Below are 23,215 nucleotides of genomic sequence, written 5' to 3' on the forward strand. Positions count from 1 at the left end.
AGAGATCCCCACCAAAAAATGAAGCCCCTGGAAATCAAAGTACTGGGGAGATCATGGAGAGGGAGGAGCTTATAAAAGTGATACAATAACATCATTTAGGAACTTCAGGGTTTCCCCTTAATCTGTATATGCATAGATCTGATCCTAAGAAGCATCCCAAAGATTTTGAGAACTAAACTAACAAGATACAGTAGGGCTGAGACTGACCACTGTGGGGCACACATCCAGGAGAGAATAAAGAGCAAAACAAAGGTTTTAAAAACTGAATTAACACTAAAACCATAGCTCACAAGGGGTAGAATATCAATATTCTACATGGAATTTAAACAAGACTTAAAGTCTCTTAAAGTAATTCACAGTATGTCTAAAATAACTTGGCATAGAAAGAACCACAAATATTTCAACACACATGAGAAAAGGCAATCAACAGACACTGATGTTATGATAACATAAATGTTGGAAATATCTGACAAAGACTTTGAAACAGCTATTATACAAATGCTTCAAGAAGCAATCCTGAACACTCTTGCAATAAGTTTTAAAATAAAAAGTTTCAGCAAAGAAATAGAAGATATAAAGAAGAATCAAATTAAAATTTTAGCATGGGAAAATACAATAGCCACCTCCCCTCCCCAGTCTCATTGAATGGGCTCCGTAGCTGAATGAAAATAACAGAGAGAACAGTCATTCAGTAAGCTTGCAGACTGAGCAATAGAAATAATCTAATCTGAACAATGGAGAGAAAAACACCGGGAAAAATAAATAGAATCTCAGGGATCAGTGGGAAAATACCAGAAGGCCTAGCAATATGCCGATAGAGTCTCAGAAAAATAGGAGAAATAGGGTATTGATGAAAAAAAATTAAGTAATGGCTGAAAACTTCCCAAGTTTGGGGGAAAAAAACCCCAAACAACCATAAACCTAGAGGTTCAAGAAGCTAAGCAAATCCCAAATAGGGTAAACTCAAAGAAATCTATATCCAGATACATACAGCATAATCAAACTGCTAAAAACCCAAGATAAAGAAAAAATATTGAAAGCATTCAAAGAAAAATGACATATCAACTATAAGGGGAATAATGATTCATATAACTGAGGATTTCTTATCAGAAACCATAGAAAGCAAGAAATGGCATGAAATTCTTAAACTGTTGAAAGAAAAAACTGTCAACCCTGAATTTTATATCTATATAAAATATCCTTTTAGTAGTGAAGGTAAATTAAAGATATTCTCAGATGAAGGAAAACTAAGAGAATTTGTATCTATCTGCCGTGAAAGAATTTCTAAAGGAAGCTAAGGAAGCTTTTCAGAAAGAAGGGAAATGATTCCAGAAAAAAACTTGGGACTTCAGGAATGAAGGAAGAGCAACAGAAAGAGTAAATATAAGGGGAAATGTAACAGTCTTGAATTCTTTAACCCAAAGGAGACTGGAAATGGGAACTAGAATAATGTAAAACAAAGGGAAAAACAGAAAACAAAAAATGGTAGTTTTAAATCTAAACATATCAATAATTATATTAAATGTAGGCGATCTGAAGATACCAATTAAAAAGCAAAAATGGTCAGAACAGATTTTAAAAATGAACTATATATACTGTCTAAAAATAGTCACTTAAAATATAATGTGATAGGCAAGTTGAAATAATGATGAGAAATGATATACTATGCAAAAACTAACCAAAAGAAAGGTGGACTGACTATGGTAATATCACAAAGCATACTTCAGGGCAAAAAAACATTGCCAGGAATAAAGATGGACATTACATAATGAAAAAAAGTTTCAATTTACCAAAAAGTCATAACAATTCCCAATGTATATGAACCTAACAACAGATATTCAAAATACACAAAGCTAGAAGCTACAGTGCTAAAAGGAAAGATAGACACATTCAAAATTATAGTTGGAAAAAAAAAAAATTAGTTGGAGACTTGAACAGTCCTTTCTCAGTAATAAATAAAAGTAGTTGAAAGAAAGTCAGCACGAATATAGAACAAACTAATACCATCAACTAACCTGATTTACTTGACATTTATAGAACTCCACCCATGAACAGCAAAATACACATTCTTTCTGGGAGCACAGGGAATATTCACCAAGATGGATGATATTCTGGATTATAATTCACACTGACCAATATATAATAATGGAAATCATACAAAGTATGTTCTTTGACCATAATGGAATTATACTAAAAACAAATAACAGAAAGAAAACAAGAAAGTCCCCGAACACTTGAAAATTAAAGTTCATGATTCAAAATAATCTATGCTTCAATAGACTGTCTTAAGGGAAATTAGAAAATATTTTAACTGAATGAAAATGAAATGCAACATAACAAACTCTATGGAATTCAGTTAATGCAGTGCACAAAGGGGAATTTATAACAGTAAATGTTTATAATATAAAAAAGACAAAATTTAAAACTTCTACTCTGTGAAAGATAACGGCAAGAGAATGAGAAGATAAACCACAGACTGGGAGAAAACATCTGCAAAAGACACATTTGATAAAGGATTGTATAAAATAATACAAAAAACTTTTAAAACTAAACAATAAGAAAATAAACTGATTAAAAAATGGGCCAAAGACCTTAAGACATCTCACCAAAGAAGATATACAGATGCACATAAGCACATGAAAAGATGTTTCACACCATAAGACATTAGAAAAATGCAAATTAAAACAAGATACCAGTACACACCTAATAGAATGGCCATTATCTGGAACACCTACAGCAACAAATGCTGGCAAGGAGGTGAAAATAGGAATTCTCATACATTGCTGGTGGGAATGTGAAATGGTACAGCTACTTTGGAAGACAGTTTGACAGTTTCTTAGAAAACTAAACATACTCTTACCATATGATCCAGCAAATGCATTCTTTGGTATTTACCCAAAGAAGTAGGAAACTTATGTCCACACAAAAACCTGCACATGGATGTCTGCAGCAGTTTTATTCATAAGTGCTAAAACTTGGAAACAACCAAGATGTCCTTCTGTAGGTGAATGGATAAATAAACTGAAGTGCATCCAGACAATGGAACGCTATTCAGTGCTAAACAGAGATGCACTATCAAGACATGAGAAGGTACAGAGAAACCTTAAATGCATATCACTAAGTGAAAGAAGTCAATCTGAAAAGATCATATTCTGTATAGTGACATTCTGTAAAAGGTAAAACTATGGAGACAATAAAATGATCAGTGGTTAGCCGGGTTTGGGTGGGGAGAGATATGAATAGAGCACAGAGGATTTTTAGGGCAGTGAAACTATTCTGAATGATACCACAATGATGGATACATGTCATTATACATTTGTTCCAACTCACAGAATGTACAATACTAAGAATGAACCATAATGTAAACGATGGACTTTATGATGTGTCAATGTAGATTCATCAGTTGTAGCACATGTACCGTTCTGGTGAGCAGTGTTGATAACAGGGGAGGTTATGGATGCGTGGGGACAAGGTGACATATGAGAAATCTCTGACCCTCCACTCAATTTTGCTGTGAAGTTAAAAGTGCTCTAAAATTCTTACTAAAACAAACAAGCAAGCAAAAAAATGAAACAAAAACCATTTACAATGACATCAAAACAGGAAGTAACTAGGAATGAATCTAACAAAAGATGTGCGAGACCTTTGTGTGCAATATTATTAAATCTTAGTGAAACAACTTAAAGGAGAGCTAAATAGATATATACCATGTTCAAGGACTAGAAGATAACGTATGGCAAAAATGTTAATGCTCCTCAAATTAATCAATAAATTCAAGCAATTCCAATCATATTGCCAAATGTTTCTCTATTGTATTTGACCTGCACGTTAGAAAATTTTATTTGGTAGTCTAAGAGCCAAGAATAGCTAAGAAATTCTTGAAGAAAAAGACAGAATTGAGAAGACTTTCCTAGCAGATATTAAAACGAGTTACATCCTGACAGTGTGGTATGTGCATGGGATAAACCAAAAGACCAATGCAACCAAATAAAAAGTCCAGAAACAGACCCTGGCATATATGAACTCTTGATATATTACAAGGATAACATATAGTTATGTGCAGAAAGAAGTGACATTCTAATAAATGGTGCTGGAATGACTCTCAGAAAAAGAAAAAAATCAAATTTCTAGCTCACTTTATACATTAAAAATCATCTTCAAATGTACTAAAGAACTAAACATGAAAGGCCAAACTATATATTCTTTTAGAAGAAAATTCTTGGATATATCTTAAAGATTTTCCGTTTAAAAGTTATTTTAAATAAGATTTTAAAGATTTTTTGAACATAACACAAAATGTCAAGTCCTAAAGGAGAAAGTGATATATCCATCCACATTAAAGTTTAAAACTTATCTTCATCTAGACACCATGAAGGAAGTAAAAAACAAACAAACAAAAAACTACAGAAGATAGTTTTTACTCTCTATAACAACCAAAAACCTAGTATCCAGATTATATAAATTTCTCACATAAATCACTGAGTAAATTGCAACCAATAGAAAATCAGACAAAAGCCTTAAACAGAATATACCAAAAAGGAAATGAAAATTAGCCAATAAACATGAAAAGGTGCCCAACTTCTTTAGCAATAAAAAGTAAAGCAAGTTAAAACCGCAAGAGTCACCATGTCTCACCCAAATTTTCAGGCAAAAAGTTAGAAATCTGACACTATCACGTATAAACATATATATGGAACAACAGAAACTTCGGTACATTGGTGGTATGATGTATAAATTGACCCAAACGCTTTCAAAAACAGACTGGCATTCCACAGGAAAGGTGAAGGTACACATAATGTATGATCCCCGAATTTCACTTCTGGAGTAAATACATAAGAATATTAATAAAAATTACAAGAAAACCAAAATGTCCATCAATAGTAGAATGGAAAATAGTCTTAATACTATTCAGCAGGGAAACTGAATGAAAGACAGCTACACACACCAATGAATCTCCCCTAAACCTCATATTAATTGAATAAAATAAAGTTGACAGAGGAGATGTTATAGAGTAGTTTATATTCATTAAGTTCAAAGATGGGAGAGATATATTCGTAAGCAGTAAAATTATTTAAAATGAAAAGAAAATAGGGTGATAATTATAAAAGTCAGAATGATAAACCTCTGGGTGGAAGGTGAGAAGGTGATGCAATTGGGGAGAGGAACACAGGGGAACTTTGAAAGAACTGGCAGCAAACACATAGGTGCATAATTTAGTAAAACTTTTTAAGCCAAAATATACATCTACACACTCTTCTGTATGATATACTTTTAATAAAACAAATGGAAAATTGCGTAGTAAAGTAAATAAATTTTTATGAGATCCCAATACTGAATTACTGTGCTTGTTCAAAAAGTTGCAACCTGATATAGAATATTTTGTTATAATTTTTCTCAGTCTAACATATTCCAGTTTTCAGTTCTTGACTCTCCTCAATGCCAAAATATAATTATAATATGGTATTTTGTTTAAGCATGTGCAATTAAAAGGACACCATTGTATACACCAGTGTATAATGTTTTCCAACTGCTAGAGGTGGAGAACATAATTCCATGTTGTGTATATGCTCCTACTGAGGACTCTCTATTTCATAGATTATATAATATTAGAAAGGTCTCCTTCATGCCACCAAACTCTCTATCTCAAATTATAGATTAGAAGTGAGTTATTGTTTGGTACAGAAGTCAGGAGACTGCTTGCAGAGTACTGCTAATACATTTTAGGAAATACTACCCAGGCATAAAAGGGCCACTTTTTGAAGCCAGAATTGCCAGTGCATTATTGCTCTTTTCGTGCAGTTTGGCATAAGTCAAGGACATATTTGGGGCTATGCTGAGAAGAAAGGAAACCCTGTCCAGTCAATTAGAACTGGAGCTTAAGTGGGCAAATGGAGAAAGTTCATAGGAACCAATTATAATCCCATTTATTTTCTACCACAATGTCTTTTATAGAAGACTCTTTAACCCACTGTTTTCATATCTCAGTATTTCCTTCTTTCTTGTGATCCTTAAGATTATTCTGTCCTTTGAAACTAGAAATATAGGGTTAAGTTTTCCTTTCTATATAAGTAGATAAAATTCATACAAGTTTCTCTGCAGATTACAGATCAGTCTTTAGAAGATTTGTTTCTCTTGCTATAACCTGTAAAATATTTTTCCTTGCTAATTTATATCTACCTATAAATAGACACATTTTATCTTAAGATATAAATTAATCATTATTTTGCATAATATGGTAGAAAATGAACTTTTACTCTGATACTGGCTAGGGCTAGTGAGTTCTAGCCCCTTTCTGTGCAAGTCATGAATATATTTTAAGACTATTTTGCAGTGAGAATATAAGTAGCAGTATTTGCATCAAATAATACAATAGATACAGTGTTCCCTGAAAAGTCATGCTCTGTACATTTAACTCAACTTGGCAGAAACCACCATTCCTTCTATGGAGGATACTAATACTGTGTATAGAAATTTACATAGAAAATACGCTTGCAGACTTCTTGTAGCTAGAGTTTAAAATATGCAACATAAATTGGATCAATTTTATGTCAATATTCTATGGGAATTAAAAAAATTTAGATCAGAACTTTGACAATTCTTACATAGACACCTATACACATAATGAGTATATGAGTGTGTGTGTTTATTTATTTATTTGATTTTTTCTTCCAAATCGTTCACGTTGAACAATCAGTTGAGATGAAATCAGCCTGATTCTGAGAGAAATGTAGCTTTCATTAGATACAGGTAATACATGAAGGTAGATCCCCGAAAAACCTGAGTATTAAAATCTCCAAAAATTATTGGCAAACTCTAAGCCATGATAATTCAAATTAAATGACTTTATTATTACAATTTTGTTTGTTTTGAGCAAACTGTACTGAAGTAATTGAAGATACACACACACACATACACACATGCAGATCACTGGTGTATAGCTTAATAAATTTTCACAAAATAAACACATCTGTCCAACCAGGACTTACATCCAGAGACAGAATATTACCATATCCCAGAAATTTCCCTCAGACCTCCTTTCAGTCACTACCCTGTCCCCAAAGGAAGTCACTATCTGACTTTTAAGACCATAGATAAAATTTGTCCAACTTTGAACTTTTTGTAAGTGGAATCATATGGCAGGTACTCATTTGTGTCCTTTTTCTTGTACTCAACATTGTGTTTATAAAATTTATCCATGTTAATTTATGTATTTATATTTTGCTCACTCATATTGCTGTTCAGTATAAAATAATGATTTTAAGGCATCATGTATGACTGTATACAATGTGTTAAAGATATAATATGTAGTAAAATACTACTTTGAGGGTCAGTGGCTTAACCTAGCTGTATAACAGGGTATAGAATTTGGGATCAAAGGAGCTGGAGGTAAGTTAGTAGCAGAAGCTCTTATTAACTCTTCCACCCTATACAGGAAAGGCTGACCTTACTCCTCAGTTCATATAGCAAGCCCCTATTATCAGGCTACTGTAGTTTACCTTATTCCTAATTTAGCAGACCCTGATGGTCGGCTCATCCAAGAGCCATTAAAACTATTGTCCTTTCCTCTCTTTCCTCTATAGAGGCTGAAAGAGCCTGGTATACATTTTCCCCAGTCCCTCATAGTACTAAGGAATGACCATGTGATAAAGTCCTGCCAATGACATTTGAGGGAGATTTTGGAGATTTCTGGGAAAACTTTGATTTTTTTGTTAAAAAGCTAAGTGTGGAGAGGAAAACAACCCAGAATAGACAATACGAAGCCAATATTGAAGGAGAAGAACAAAGTTGGAAGACTAACAGTATCCAACTTTAAGATTTATTAAAAAGCTACAGTACTCAAGACAGTGTGGTATTGGTGAAACAATAGACAAATAGATGTAGCAAAACAGAGAATCCAGAAATAGATCCCTATAAACACAGTCAACTGATCTTTGACAAAGGAGCAAGGGCAATATAATGGGGCAAAAATAGTCTCTTCAACAAATGGTGCTGGAACAACTGGACATCTACATGCAAATCAATCAATCAATCAATCCAGCCACAGACCTTACATACATCACAAAAATTAACACAAAATGGATCACAGATCTAAATGTGAGACACAAATCTATAAAAATCCTAGAAGATAACATAGGAGAAAACCTACATGACCTTGAGTATGGTGATGCCTGTTTAGACACAACACCAAAGTCTATCAAAAGAACTAATTCACAATCTGGACTTCATAAAATTAAAAACTTCTGCTCTGCAAAAGACAGTGGCTTGAGGATGAGAAGACAAGCCATAGACTAGGAGAAAATATTTGCAAAAGACACTTCTAATAAAGAACTGAATTTATAATATATTTTTACAAACTCATAAAACTCAACAATAAAAAACAAATGACCAAATTAAAAAGTGGGACAAAGATCTTAAGAGACACCTTACCAAAGAAGATATAGGCATACCTCATTTTATTGTACTTCACTTTACTGCAGTTTGCAGATGCTGTGTTTTTTTTTTACAAATTGAAGGGCTATGGCAAAGCCATGTCAAGCAAGTCTATCGATGCTATTTTTCCAACAGCATTTCCTCACTTCATGTCTCTAGGTCACACTTTGGTAATTCTTGCAATATTTCAAACTTTATTATTATTATTATATGTTATGGTGATCTGTGGTCAGTGATCTTTGATGTCACTACCATGACTTGCTGAAGGCTCAGATAATGGCTAGCACTTTTTAGCAATAAAGTATTTTTTAATTAAAGTATGTACTTTTTTTAGACATAATAGACTTAATATTGAACACTTAGACATAATAGACATAACTGAACACTTAATAGACTGCATTCTAGTGTAAATATAAATTTTATGTGCATTGGGAAGCCAAAAATTCATGTGACATGCTTTATTGCCATATTCACTTTATTGTGGTGGTCTGGAACTGAACCTGCAATATCTCTGAGGTATGCCTGTATACAGTTGGCAAATAAGCAAATTAAAACATCATAAGATACTACTACACACCTATTAGAATAACCAAAATCTGGAACACTGATAAGAAATGCTGACAAGGATGTGAAGCAACAGGAACTCTCATACATTGCTGGTGGGAATGCAAAATGGTATAGCCCCTTTAGAAGACAGTTTGGTAGTTTCTTGAAAAACAACATACAGCCACCCTTGTTATCTGATGGGGGATTAGTTCCAGAACCACCCCCCTCCAAGGATACCAAAATCCATGGATGCTCAAGTCCCTCATATAAAATAGCATAGCATTTACATATAACCTATGTGCATCCTCCCATATACTTCAAATCATCTCGAGATTACTTATAATACTTAATACAATGTAAATACTATATAATTAGTTGTAAATACAACATACATGCTATGTAAATACTTGCCGACGCAGGGCAAATTCGAGTTTTGCTTTTTGGAGCTTTTCTGGAATTTCTTTTTTCAAATATTTTCGATCCACAGTTGGTTGAATCCACAGATGTGGAACCTGTGAATATGGAGGATGGACTGTATTCATAGGTTTTACCTGTGTTTCACAGATTGTATTACCATATGACCCAACAAACTCACCCCTTAGTATTTACTCAAAGGAGTTAAAACCTTATGTCCACTCCAACACCTGCACACAGATGTCTATAACAGCTTTATGCATAATTGCCAAAATTTAGAAGCAACCAAGATGCCCTTCAGAAGGTGAATGGCTAAATAAGCTGTGGTACATCGAGACAATGGAATACAGGCACACCTCAGAGATATTGCAGGTTTGGTTCCAGACCATCAAAATAATAAAGCAAGTATTGCAATAAAGTGAGACACACAAATTATAACACACAAAAGTTATTTTTACACTACACTATGGTCTATTAAGTGTGCAATAGCACTATGTCTGAAAAAACAATGTACACACGTTTATTTAAAATTAATGCTGTTGATTTGCTAGACAAAGGGTTGCTACAAACCTTTCATTTGTAAAAAATGCAATATCTGGGAAGTGCAATAAATGAGGTATGTCTGTATTATTTGGTGCTAAGAAGAAATAAACTGTGAAGCCATGAGAAGACATGGAGAAACTCTAAATGAATATTGCTGAGTGAAAGAATCCACTCTGAAAAGGCTACACACTGTGTGATTTTAACTATTCTGGAAAAGGCAAAACTACGGAGACAGTACAAAGATAGGTAATTACTAGGGGTGGAGCTGAGGGAAGGGATGAATGGGTAGAGCAGAGAGGGTTTTTAGGGCAGTGAAAATATATTTTATACTTTGTATGATACCATGACAATGGGTATATATCATTACACATTTGTTAAAACCCATAGAATGTACAACACCAAGAGTTGATACCAGGAGTTATGATATAATGTAGTTCATCAACTGTAACAAATGTACCATTTTGCTGAGTGATGTTGATAATGGGGGAGACTATGCATGTGTGGGGACAGGGTATATGTGGGAAAATCTCATACCACCTGCTCAATTTTGTTGTGAAGCTAAAACTATTCTTAAAAAAATGAAGTCTTTAAAAAAAAAAATGAAGTCTTTAAAAAAATAAATGTAACAAAAAAAAAGAGATAAACATAAGAGGAGAGGGGATCAATGTCATTATTACCTCATCTTCCTGTCTTGCTTCTGAATATGATTCCTGGAGCTTCAGCAGTCCTTTCGAGATCATGAAATAATGAGCATGAAAATGAAATGGTAACACACTAAAGTGATCAAGCCAAAATGTGAAAATCAGAAACTCTGATAATACCATTAGTGCTGAACCAATTTTTAGACTCATGGTTCAGTAAAATAAATAATTTCTTTATGATTTAACCCCATGTTATTTGAGGTTTCAATTAGTGCAGTTAAAAGTATATCTGATACACCATTTATACTGATAATCAAGATAGAAACATGCATTGAAGAATGTTGCTTGGAATTATAGTGTATTTTACATTGATTTCTTGAAAAGCAACAATATCCTGATTAAAAATATAAAACTGCATATTTATCCAAAAGATGAACCATGCCTAGTTATCAAACACCTGAAATGCTTTCAGATGCTTTGTTTTTTTAAAACAATTATTGTGAATTTCTTGCTACTGTAGTACAACTTGTGCAAACATTCAAATATCTCACTGTTTAGACTCTTCCTGGTCCACTGGGGAATTCTGGTGGTAGACTGCTAGCTAAGCATCTAGCTAAAATCCCCAGAGGTCAGTGGACTTCAAACATGATTATTATCCCATCAGTAACAGAAAATATCTTTTTTTACATCTTCCTTTAAACAAGTAGACTACTATAATCATAGTTCTGAAATCGTTTATTGTCTCATTAAATTAACAGTTTCCCACAGACTTTTTTATCTTATATTGGAGTATAGTTGATTAACAATGTCATGTTAGTTTCGGGTGTACAACAAAGTGATTCAGTTATACATATACATGTAGCTACTCTTTTTCAAATTCTTTTCCCAATTAGGTTGTTACAGAATACTGAGCAGAGTTGTTAGGGGAGGAGCATTTAAAAGTCCTTTGCTCCTCCAAATGAAAACTGAAACCTTTATTTGTACCTATTTATGTTTATTTGTAGCAAACAACACTTTATCTCTCCCTTGCTGACTTTCTATGGCAACATCTAAGTAAGAATAAATTGGACTTAAGCTAAGTTTTCTTTTGATTGAAAGCAAATCTGATATCTCAAAATATAGATGGATATACCCCCCAATGAGTATTTCATGAGTATTTGGAGTCTTTCATATAACAAGACATCTTATTAACAATTTATATTTCTTATGTTTGTGATGAGACCATAGGCTGTATTGAGTTGGCTTAAACAATGCAGTCGGAAAAGCTGTCCTCAAATTTTACTGTTAGTAATATTTTAGTAGAGAACTTGAGGAATAATAAGAAAAATGTATGTTAATGATCCTGCTTTGTTTCCTTGGAGAAGCACTATTTTTATACAATTAAAGGCCCAGTCAATGAATTTTTCCATTCTTATTATATTTTATAGCAGGAAATTGAAAGAGTTTGGGGGTTTAAAGAACAATTGTATGGTGTTTGTGAAGCTGAAAAAATTTCTGCATACTCAGACCCCCTTCATCTGATCAGTCTAGACTACTTTAATGGACCTCATTCACTTAAACTAAAAATTACATTGTGTCATGAAAATGATGACAAATATTTCCCAGAAAAGCCAAAAATTAGTATTTATGAATATCTGTTCTTCTTATAAACCACTGATTGTAAACAGAAGGAATGCATCAAAGGGCTCTGATGTAACCATTTTATGTACATTTTGCATGGTATATTAAAATTTTAGAATTTGATCAATTCAGAAGATAAATAGGAAAATAAAATTCCATACAAAAAGCAGTAGATACAAAAACACACATTTTCCAAATGATGAATAATAAATAACATAGCTAAGACTCATGGACACCCAGTATTATTTATCAGACTGTATTTAAGCATGGTGCAAGAAGAAAGTACTTATGCAGCATGTAAGCCAGTCTTTGACCAGCTTTGGCACCTAAACAGGAGTCAGATTTTTGGAGCCACAGATGTCTTCTGCACAGGTAGGGTTTTATTTAATACCAAGTATGTCTTTTTCTACTTACATTTCCTGGAAAATAAGTACATATTTTGTAACCAGTCTATGAATAATGAAATACCTTCTCATGAATGGCAGACTTCAGAAAATTCAGGATTTCAACCTTGGTAAACAAGTATATATTTGTATGTCTGTCTAGGCTTATGTGTACCTGTGCTACATTCCATAAACCATCTCACAAAAAGGTTTCTGAAGCCCTCTCCTGACTCCCACTTCCCACATTTCATGAAGGAATGTGTGTGTGGAAAGGGGGGGCTCTTCACAGAAGGATTCTAGTCAAGTGTTTCTGTCTCGAAACCAACCACAGGCTACTTTAGAAAGTAGAGCTGTTTGGAACATTCTTTTGGAATGTTGGTAACATTCTATTGGAAGATGGAAGAGAATAAGTGCTCTTAGTTCATCAGAGAGATTCTAGAGGCTTCTTACTAGTGTATAGAGTCAAAGAAGACTTTGATGATGGTGAACCAGGATGAGAAAGAAGACTTCTATGTTTTAACAAAGGAGGAAGTAGAGGTGGAAACCAGTTGTGTGTGTGTGATGTGTGGTGTGTTACCGTAGGGTAAGGCTTCTGACCTCCAGATGTCTATGCCTCTTGTTTCATTCAGCATCTGATTTTTTGATTCCTTCAGTTATGTGCTTAATGAAATGTTCAAGCCACCCCTCACCACATCTCCCTCCCATGCTCACCCCTCTCCCCACACACATACATAACTCAGATGGATAAAGATCCCTCAGGGTTCCTTTCTTGGAGACAGAAAGTACAGTTGGCCTGCAGATGGCCACTGAGATGACCCTGGCCTCTTTCAATTACAGACTCAATGAGTTCCTTTGGTTTCTCAGAGATTGGATGAGATAGAAACTACAAAGATAATTAGAACTAATAACTCAGTTAACATTTCAATTCCATTTTTTGTTTAAGGAAAATTATATAAAAGTAATCATAATTCATGTGTTGCTTAATACCTAGAAATTTAGATAAATATCTGTAACATTGACTACCCATTTGATTTTTGATTTGCCAAGCAGATTTTGGGTTTTATTTTTCTCTCAGGTAATTCACTTACACTTTGATATGTCATTAGGTGGCTATGGTGCCTGATTAAGGAATTCTTATCTAAACAGAGGGTAAACCATGCAAATAAAAATCCTAACTCAAAGATAAGAGGATATTTTCTATTCAAATATACAACTGTTCAAAAAGGAAATAGATTTTTTTTCTAAGAACGTGTAATGTGGTGTCTTTTATGTGTATTTGACTTGTATCACTTTTCATTACTATAAAATAATTTGTATTTATTCATCAATTTTAAAATGATACTAATCTTTATACCCCCCAATAATATTTTGAAAATGGTAGTGAATGGTAAATTGTGTTTGTACTAATAGTGGCACCACTGTAGGTGTTAAACAGAAATAACATCTGTGCTTTGCTGAAATGAGTCTTGAATTTTTCAAGTATTTGTTATGCAGGAGTTTCAGAGATACATCCATTGCATAAAATATGACCACCCCATAATTATGTGATGGTTGTGAAATAGTCAATCAAAACATACAAAGAAGAAACAAAAAGTCATCCATAAGCCTAACACTAAGAAACATAATTATGATCTTTTAAAAAAAAATGTATAACTGCTGAAATGGTTAAGCAAAATTTTAACTTATATTTTCCTTATTATACAAAATTAGAGTCAGGTTAGAAGAAACACTAACATCAGTTAAGTACCTCAATTACTTAAATACTAATGCTGCATAACTACTGCTTACTTGGATTTATCTCCACCCCCATTTACTACTGTTAGATTTGAAGAGAACGCAACTCCTGCATGCCTTCAGCCATGCGGTAGCCCTCCTTGGTCCCTTCATTCTTCTAAACACCAAGTTCCCTGACTCTACTTCCAAAATACACTTCAAATTCTCTCACATTCCTTCATCTTTGCTGCCACTGCCCTTGTATAAGCTTCCATCATCTTGTACCTAGACTAACGCCAAAGTCTCCCGACTAGTCTCCTTGCTCCCACTTCTGCCCCTTTAAAACTGCCTCTCCATTCAACAGTCAAAAATGGCTGTTAATAAATGACTGGATTGATTTATTTAATCATTCATAGCTTTGAACCTACTTTGAGGCTGGTACTTTTCTAGGCACTGGGGATAAATCAGTGAACAAAACGAAGTTCCTTTTCTCATGCCACAACTTATAGGTTCTGGAATTCCTAAGCTTTTTCAGGCTCCATGTTCTTGCTCAGGGCACTCATTCTGCCTGGAATGCCTTTTTCCTCACATCCTTGCTTAGTTTACTTGCACCGGTTCTTCAAGAGTCAGCAAAATGGTCGCCTCTTTGAGGAAGACTTCTGTGTCCCACACCCCACCAGGCTGGGTTAGTGTACATATTTGTACTTTCAAGGTTTTCTGTGCATTCCTGTTTCTCAGCTCGTAGCTGCACTGTATTATCATAGTTAATTACCTTGCTGTCTCCCTGCATTAGACTGTGAAATGCTCCTAAGAGGGGACTCTGTGTTTCCACTCTTGTTTATTAGATCACATCATGACCCCATGATCTAACTATGTTATTGGAAGACTGTTGAGACAAAAGACCCAGAGAATTTAATTTCAGCATCATACAGATATAAGGCAGCAAATAAAACATCTAGTGAAGGGTCTCAAGTTTAGAAGTCCATTCTGGGCGTTTTCTTTTATATCTTCTGCACAAGTTTTAGAATCTGGTTGGTTGGGAACGCCGCTAATTAAGGTAGAGATTGTATAAGCAGAAACGGGTTTGTGGAGTCTGAAAACAAACACAGTCAATATCAAACCCATTTTTAACCGTCCTGCTGGGTGATTCTCTGCAAATTACACGTGTGAGATTCACTTTTCTCATTTACATCCCAATAATTGATATCTAGGTCATGAAATATCTAGTTGGTTTTCCTCCAGGCAAATGAAAATGTTGAAGCTAATGGTGAGATATCCATGCAATGTGACTTTTTATTTATTTCAATCACTGGTAATTTTCTGACTGTTCTCCTTGAAGTTTGGACCTATCTTTTAAGCCTATTTATCTCCATCCCTCTCATTTTCCCAGGCACAGGAATGTGGTAGGGTGTGTTAGACAGTGGTTTACAGTCAAACATAATTGGTCGGCTCTCTCAGAGAATATGTTTTTCTGAGATTCTGTCTGTGGAAAGAACATTGAATCCACATGTGTTGTTTTCTCTTGTTGCCATTGACATCCAGAAGTCAACATCTGGTCTGTTTTTAGCCTTTTAAAAACTTTTCTTTCTTTTTGTTTTAATGTGGCTTTCCTATTTTTCTAAACTTACCCCAGATGCCAAGATGGTTTAAATTCTAACTTTTCTCCAGGGCTTTATTTTGTATGGATAATGGATCAGTGAATGATTATTATCACTTTCCTCTGTAAAATGAAGGATGATAATCCTTATTTATGTTCTCTTAGGCTTTTCTAAAGATGAATTGGCTGTTTAAAACAAACTGTTTTAAAGATGAATTTTATGCTTTTCTAATTAAAGGAGTATTTTAAAAATAATTGAAAAAACTGACTTAATACATCAGAACAAAACTATCTTCTTCGTCTTGGCTCAGGATGAATTGGCTTGATTTTGCAAAGGCCAAAGGACTCATTTTGTTAGTGCTGAATTTATTCACCTTCTTAATCTTAGTTTAGAATATGTAATATTGTGGGGGGGGTAGAGATTGGAGAACTAAGGGCAATTCCTTTAATAGGAAGGAATAAAGACTCATACTAAAACTTGCCTTAGATTTAATAGTGATCACTCTCCAGAATAACATGGCCCTATGTTTAGAGGGAAAAAAATGATTAGAGGCTCTGACCAGCCCAAATTTCAATTCTAAAAGAACAAAAATTCTCCATTTAACCTTAACCCATGTGAATTTCTTGAATCTCAGCCGAGTTTATTTTACAACTGGAAAGTACCACGACCACCCTGAAAAAACAGATGATAATTTTGCCTTAAAAAAATCATTAAATAAATATTGATTCCTCAGGAGAAAAGCTCAAGCCGCAGACATCCACACCCAATAATTAGCTAATCTACACTAAATGCCAAAGATGAATAAAAAAAAAATTTAAAAAGACACTAAAGCCTTTCTTCATAGTTTAACAGGTGTATGAAATACTATAACCAAATTTCTGTTGCCTAGAGTAGATTGCCAAATACTTCTTTGGTTTTAAATATTTAATGGATTTTTAAAATTAAAATGTTTTAATATAAACTGCTGTTTAAATAATTCTCCTAATGCTCTTATTCCCCTTCCCCTATGACTAATGCTTGAGAAATCATAGTCATTTTTGCTCAAAAATTATCTGAAGCTATTTAACTTCTTTTCCTCAAATATTAGCATAAATATTGCTGACCAATCACATTTCTTACTTATTGCCTTCCATTAAGATCATTTACCATGAGAAGGTGTAAAAGGGAATATAAGGTGGTCCATAGAGTGTTCATACTTCAAGTTGATGTTATCCTTTCAAATGTTTTAATGTAAATGTGTCTATTAATTATTCTCCGCATACATTTTCTAATTTGTCATCATATTCCAGGATTTTCTTCTAGAAAGCTGATTTGTATATGCGGTATTATGAAATTGATTATTAATACACTAATGCATGATCTTGGGCACATCATAAGAGTATGTATTGACTGCTCCAATTTGTAAATTTCACATTTGGGGAAAACAGATTCATGGTGAAATATGCTTTGATGATAAGTATGAGAGTTTTTCTCAGAAAATCAAAAGTAGAACACTGTCCAAAGATTGTTTAAAAACACATAATTTTCCAGAAGTCCTCTTGCTTCCTAATAATGAAGGACCCTGAAGTAACTTCGAGGTTGGTTGTCTAAATAAGAACTGAGTGGCAAGGATTGTCACTACAGGTTCTCACATTATTTTACCTACAGAAGTTTCCTTTTAAAGCAAACTCTACTAAGGATTTCAGAATTTGGGCAGAGATGAAATTAAAGTCCAGTCTTCCAATTCATGTTCTTTCTATAAAAATACAGTCACACGATTCTTATACCTGTGTTCTCATGTGAGTCACAGGATTCCTATTGTAAACGATGAAAGATGAATAGAGATAAGATTTGAGAAAGATAAAAGGACCCCCTTCAATATTATGTCCTAACCAGGCTTCTGTTATACATTATTAATTACTCTGAAAGTAAATTCAGGATATTTAATACTTTTTCAAGAAATTTTAACTTTGCCTCATTTTCAGAGCTTCTTGAGATTTTTTTTCTTAAAGCTTCGTTGGGCATTAGAAATCAAAGATTGTCAGTTGATGCCAATGATGATCATTGAAAACTACAACACTGAAAATGGTGATACTGATGATGCAGAAATAAATACAGTCCTGCTCTACCAAGTGCTCTTGTATCCTCTTCACTTTACCAGCACAAATTCTCACCAACAAATCTGAATTAGCTACTCCCATTGCCTTTCCAGCATATGATTTCCTGCCTCCTACCTGGTGACAGAAATATTTTACCCCTTGAGAAATTTTTAAAATCATTTCTTTATCTGAATCAGAGCATGAGTGATGAAATTTTTTAAAAAAACAATTAACTTTAGATTTATTTCTTGTCTGTCTGCACACACCTGCTTTCAACTTCATGATTGTTTCTTCCATTTGGGATCTGGTTTACCAGGCCACAAGACTAAGCCACCCACTCTCTTCTGATACTATCAGGTTTGAGTTAGAGACTGTCACCACAAAGAGACCTTAAGGTTATTTTGCTCAACTCTCTCATTCAGAAGATGATGAAACAGAACCAGAGATGCGAAGGGACCTATTCAAGGTCATGCAGCTAGGTAGTGGTAGACTTGGTTTAGATTTTGGAGGTTGGGGGAGGATTCCTTGTTATACATTCACTGGGTTATGCACCTCCTTTTCTTTATAATTGTAATTGTTTATTGTGTAGATGTTGTTGAAAATGGCCATTTTTTCCCTCTTAACTGAATAATATGAACATGATTTGCTCTGGATATCTGTGAAGCTGATGTCTTTGGTGGTACTGGTTGCCTGTCATGTGTACGCCTTTCCTTCTTGGGTAAGGAATGAGGTAAGGAATTACCCATTACTCTTGATGTCCACAAAAATAAGAAATGGCAGGTGCTTGCTTTTACAGCTTTTGTAGCAGCTAGGATAAAGGCATAGAACCTTGACATTGTCAGACACTCTCAGCCAATAAATGCACTCTAAGGCAAGTGATGTGAAGATACAGGGACAAAGATTTTGTCCTGGTGCAGGTAGCAGAGACAACAGTTCCAGGGTGAGCACTGGCAATGATGCCAGTAGCAGACAATGTCCAAGACGGGCAGGGGCAACATCTGACATCCTGCAGGTATGGCCATCATGTCCATCCTGATGTTTAGCTGTGTTCCTGGTGCTCAGGCTTTCTTGGTTCCTGCTTGTTTTCTGTGCGTAACATTCCAGCTTTTCTGGAAATTTTGTGAGTATCCAATAACCTTTTTGAGAAATTCTTTTTGGATTTAGCTCATCCAGAGTTAATTTTGTTTACTTCCAAGAGGAAGTCTGATAGTTTCATGGCTTGAATAGAGAAGTTTTGCTTTCTGGATCGATCTTGGAATACCGAACGAATATGCTTGCTTTGGTATAGATTTGACTAGCAGAGAGATGTATCAAGGGCCAACTTAATTTCTCAACTGTCAATAAGTGATGGCTGTCCATTCTAGCCTCTCCAGAATATTTCCTATACAATTAGCAAAATATTTCAAGTAAAGTATGTTTCTCTCTCTTTTTTTTCACAGGTGGGCTCAGTTATTCCGTCTTTATGTAAGTTTTCCAAAGGCTTTGCTATAAAAACTGTATGCATCATGCACAGATCTAAAGAAATTTACTAACTTTGTGTTGTATTCATAAAAGTCTTCCTCCTACTATTGTTCTTTCTAAGTGGTAAGAACACTGGACCAGAAATCTGGAGAACGTAGATCACGGTTCTTGTCCTTTTCCCAACTGATTTCTCACCTTTGTAAATGACTTCGTCTTTCCAGGCATAAATTTTCTCTGTGTAAAATGTGGGAGAGGAAAACCTGAGGAAGGTGGGCTGTATCACTTCTTGTATTACTTCTTGCTTCACAGACTCTGATTTTACATGAAAATGTGGGAACAGGGGAAAATTTGTCCTGTTCCTTTCTCCCCAACTCCTCCAAATAAGCATCATTATCCATCCTTCAATAAAATACAAGGAGCAATAAAAGCAGAAAAAGGCAAAAAAACCACCTTGTTTTCTTTTGATAGAAGCTCATGAAATATAGCAAGTCAGTTTCAATTTTCTGGAGCTTTGTACAATAATTAGTCTTAATTATTGACTAGAGTAACCAAACACGCACAATTCCAAGCTTTTAAAGAATTCCATTCATTAAAATAAAGGAGCCAGGCATAGGTAGAGTGATATTTTTTATGAAGCACTTGACTTGAAGTTTTCCAACATCTGTAGAGAGTTAAAAAACAATCACTACGATCATTACAGTTACACTGAAGCCAGCAATATATGAGTAATCCTTAGGCACTTTATGGGTCCTACAAAATCATCAAATAGATCTTCAAAAGTGTTTGCAGTAAGAACCACACCTCTTTTTTTCTGGGCATGGAAAAACCATGTAAAATAGACTCTCAATGAAGCCAGCATTGTAAGTAACAGACACAAAGTTTATTTTTAGAGACTGAATTGCTATTAGTATGTAGTTGGACACTTTTTAGTCTGACTTAAACATGCAAGAAACATCTTCCTGATCATTTATAAAGTCTTGTCTCCACCCTACACAGAATATAAAATGTAAAGGTTCCAATAATAGGGACACAGTTACATGCATTGACGGGTGCTTTCTCTTTCAACACAATTAATTTGCCCTAAGCAGTATCTAGTTCATGAGGCCTTAAATTGTCAGGAATGAATAGGTGTTTTCTCTGCCCTAACTTCAACATGAGGCAATGGCAGACACTGCTCTTTTCAGCTTATTTAAGTTGACTTTGGACCCTTTTCCTATATTCAGTGTCCCCTTAGTGAGACTGGTCATGAACTTCGAGCAGTCTGTCTCCTCCCTAAAAGACTGGCTTTGCTGCCACATGAGTCCTCCCCTTATTGAAAGCTGACACTGTACTAATAAAGAACTGCTGGCAAACAACTGTAATTAGGAAATTTAAACTTGGGAGGATTAGGAAAAGGCAGATTAGTTCTGCATTACTCTTGAGCATTTTTAGAAGGTGCAAAGTACTGTTTGCTTCTAATTAAAACCAGAGGAAATACTGAATGAAGGCCAGCTTTACATGTAATGAAGAAGCTGTGTATCTGGACAGGCTTTCTCCCTGCTATTACTTCATCGAAAACCCAACTTCTCAAATTTCTTTAGTAGGGGGAAGCCACTTTCATTCAATTTTTCAAACTAGGAAGGAAGATGGCCATGTCCCTAAGGAGAGGTTGTACAATGATTCAAATTCATATTAAAGTACACATGGCTGACATTAGATTATTTTCTGAAGGCTGGTTAAGATAAGAAGGAAAGGGGTAAGAAGAAAAGAACATTAAGACAGTAAGAGTCTTTAAAAAAAAAAGATCTTGGAAATTGGGCAGGAAGCATAATTCATCCACAAAGAAACATGGGGCAAGTAGGTATTTAGGAGGAAGTTGTGAGCTAGCTTGATGCTTACTCACTAGGCTTACTGAGAGGTTGCTAGTTAAGTTCTGTCTTAATGGGGGCTCCTTGGTCAGGTGTGGCTTGATGTCCAAAGAATACATCAAGCAAATGTTGGCAATAGAAATCTTAGTAGGACTTTTTATTTCTTGCCTATCTTCACCTCTGGTATGTGAAATCTTTGGGGTAAGGAGTATTACTGTTTTATTCACCATTAGATCTCCAACACCTGATAAGGACTCAGTAAATATTTGATATAGGTAGAAAGAAGGAAAGGAAGGAGGGAAGGAAGGGAGGAAGGAAGGAAGAAAGAATGGAAGGAGCAGAGGCCCACTGAGACCACCTCATGGCAGGAAATCTGGGGCATGTGGTTTTCAGTTGTCCAATGAGTGTGTAGCTATCTTTAAGAAGTCTTGTGTATGATGGGTGCAAAGAGATTCCCAACAACCCCAAGCAAATGTGGTTATAAGACAGCTGACACAACAGCCTCTTGGCTGAGTTTGTCCCACTGTGTTCATTCTCCCCAAAGTTCCCTCTGGCTTCTGACTTACTTCCCACTACTTAGTTCCTCCCTCTTGGAGCACCTAGATGTGTCTGCACCACGCATCATGCGGCCCTTTGACTTGTATTTGACTGCTGGTCCTCAACTGAGGTCCTACTTTTTCTCGGAATTGACCACACAGTCTGTGACTGGCTTTTTAGACACAAAGTCTGTAGAACCTGTGACTATCCAGGTGTTTTAGATTGAGTAGCAACTTTTATTCTCAGTGTGACCCCGGTCTGGCCACTGTCCAACCTTGTCAAGTCCCATGTTCGCAATGTGGTCTAAATCTTAGGGGTGAGATTGAGTCTTCAGAGGAGGGAACTAAAGGGTTTACCTCTGAGGAGCTAGCAAGAGCAGAGACTGAGGAAAGGGAAAGAAAGGAGTTCCATGGGATCGGGGAGCACAGAAAGGGGGTGGGAATCAAAGAGTTCTATGTACTTTAAAATCTGGCCCTGGATTTGTCCTGTCTCAAATGCTGACTGTCCCAGCCCATAAAACGTTTAGAGAGATGCACAACTGTGCAAACAAAGCAAATTGCAAACCAGTTTCAGTAATTTCTCAATGAAGGGATTACCTTGTAATTCTCTGTGAACCTCCTATTTTGCAAGCCCAAAGGGAAAATGGTTTGTTCTAGACACGTCTATTATTGCTTGTCTCCCCTCAGCTGGTTGGAAGGGAAGCTGCCCTTGCCTTCAAGTCTCTGCTGAGCACAGACAACCATGCTCACTGGCCTCATCCATAAAATATGGTCAAAATAGCGTCTGCCTCCCAAGTTGTTATTGGGATTAAATGAATCATGTCTAGAGGGTTTAGGAGGTTGTCTGGCACATAGTAAGTATCCATTAAATGTTAGCAGTGGTATTGACTGTGATGATACGAGATGACAGTGATGATTATGATGATGTTAACATATCATTGGCTGTGACTGACTGGACAAGGCATGTTATTACCCCAAGGCTACCAATCCAGAAGTTGCACACTGCTTTATGATTTCTGTGGTTGGTTTCAAAAGATGAGCTAGACCAATCAGAGCCCTTTCTCAGAGACCAATGGAGACTGACAAAGGCAATGGGCTGGGGTGGACACAGTCTGGCAATGTGAAGATTAAGGTTGGGAGGGGAAACTAATTGAAATAAGGGTGGGTGGGTGGGTGAAGAAGAGGCATCGTAAGAAATGCACTCAGAAGCAAGGACACTTTGGGACCTCCCTGGTGGCGCAGTGGTTAAGAATCTGCCTGCCAATTCAGGGGACACGGGTTCAATCCCTGGTCCAGGAAGATCCCACGTGCCGTGGAGCAACGAAGCCCATGCGCCACAACTACTGAGCCTGTGCTCTAGAGCCCGCGAGCCACAACTACTGAACCCACATGTCACAATTACTGA

The sequence above is a fragment of the Balaenoptera borealis genome (genome assembly GCF_965194805.1).
Source record: "Balaenoptera borealis genome assembly, chromosome: 5".
Taxonomy (NCBI): domain Eukaryota; kingdom Metazoa; phylum Chordata; class Mammalia; order Artiodactyla; family Balaenopteridae; genus Balaenoptera; species Balaenoptera borealis.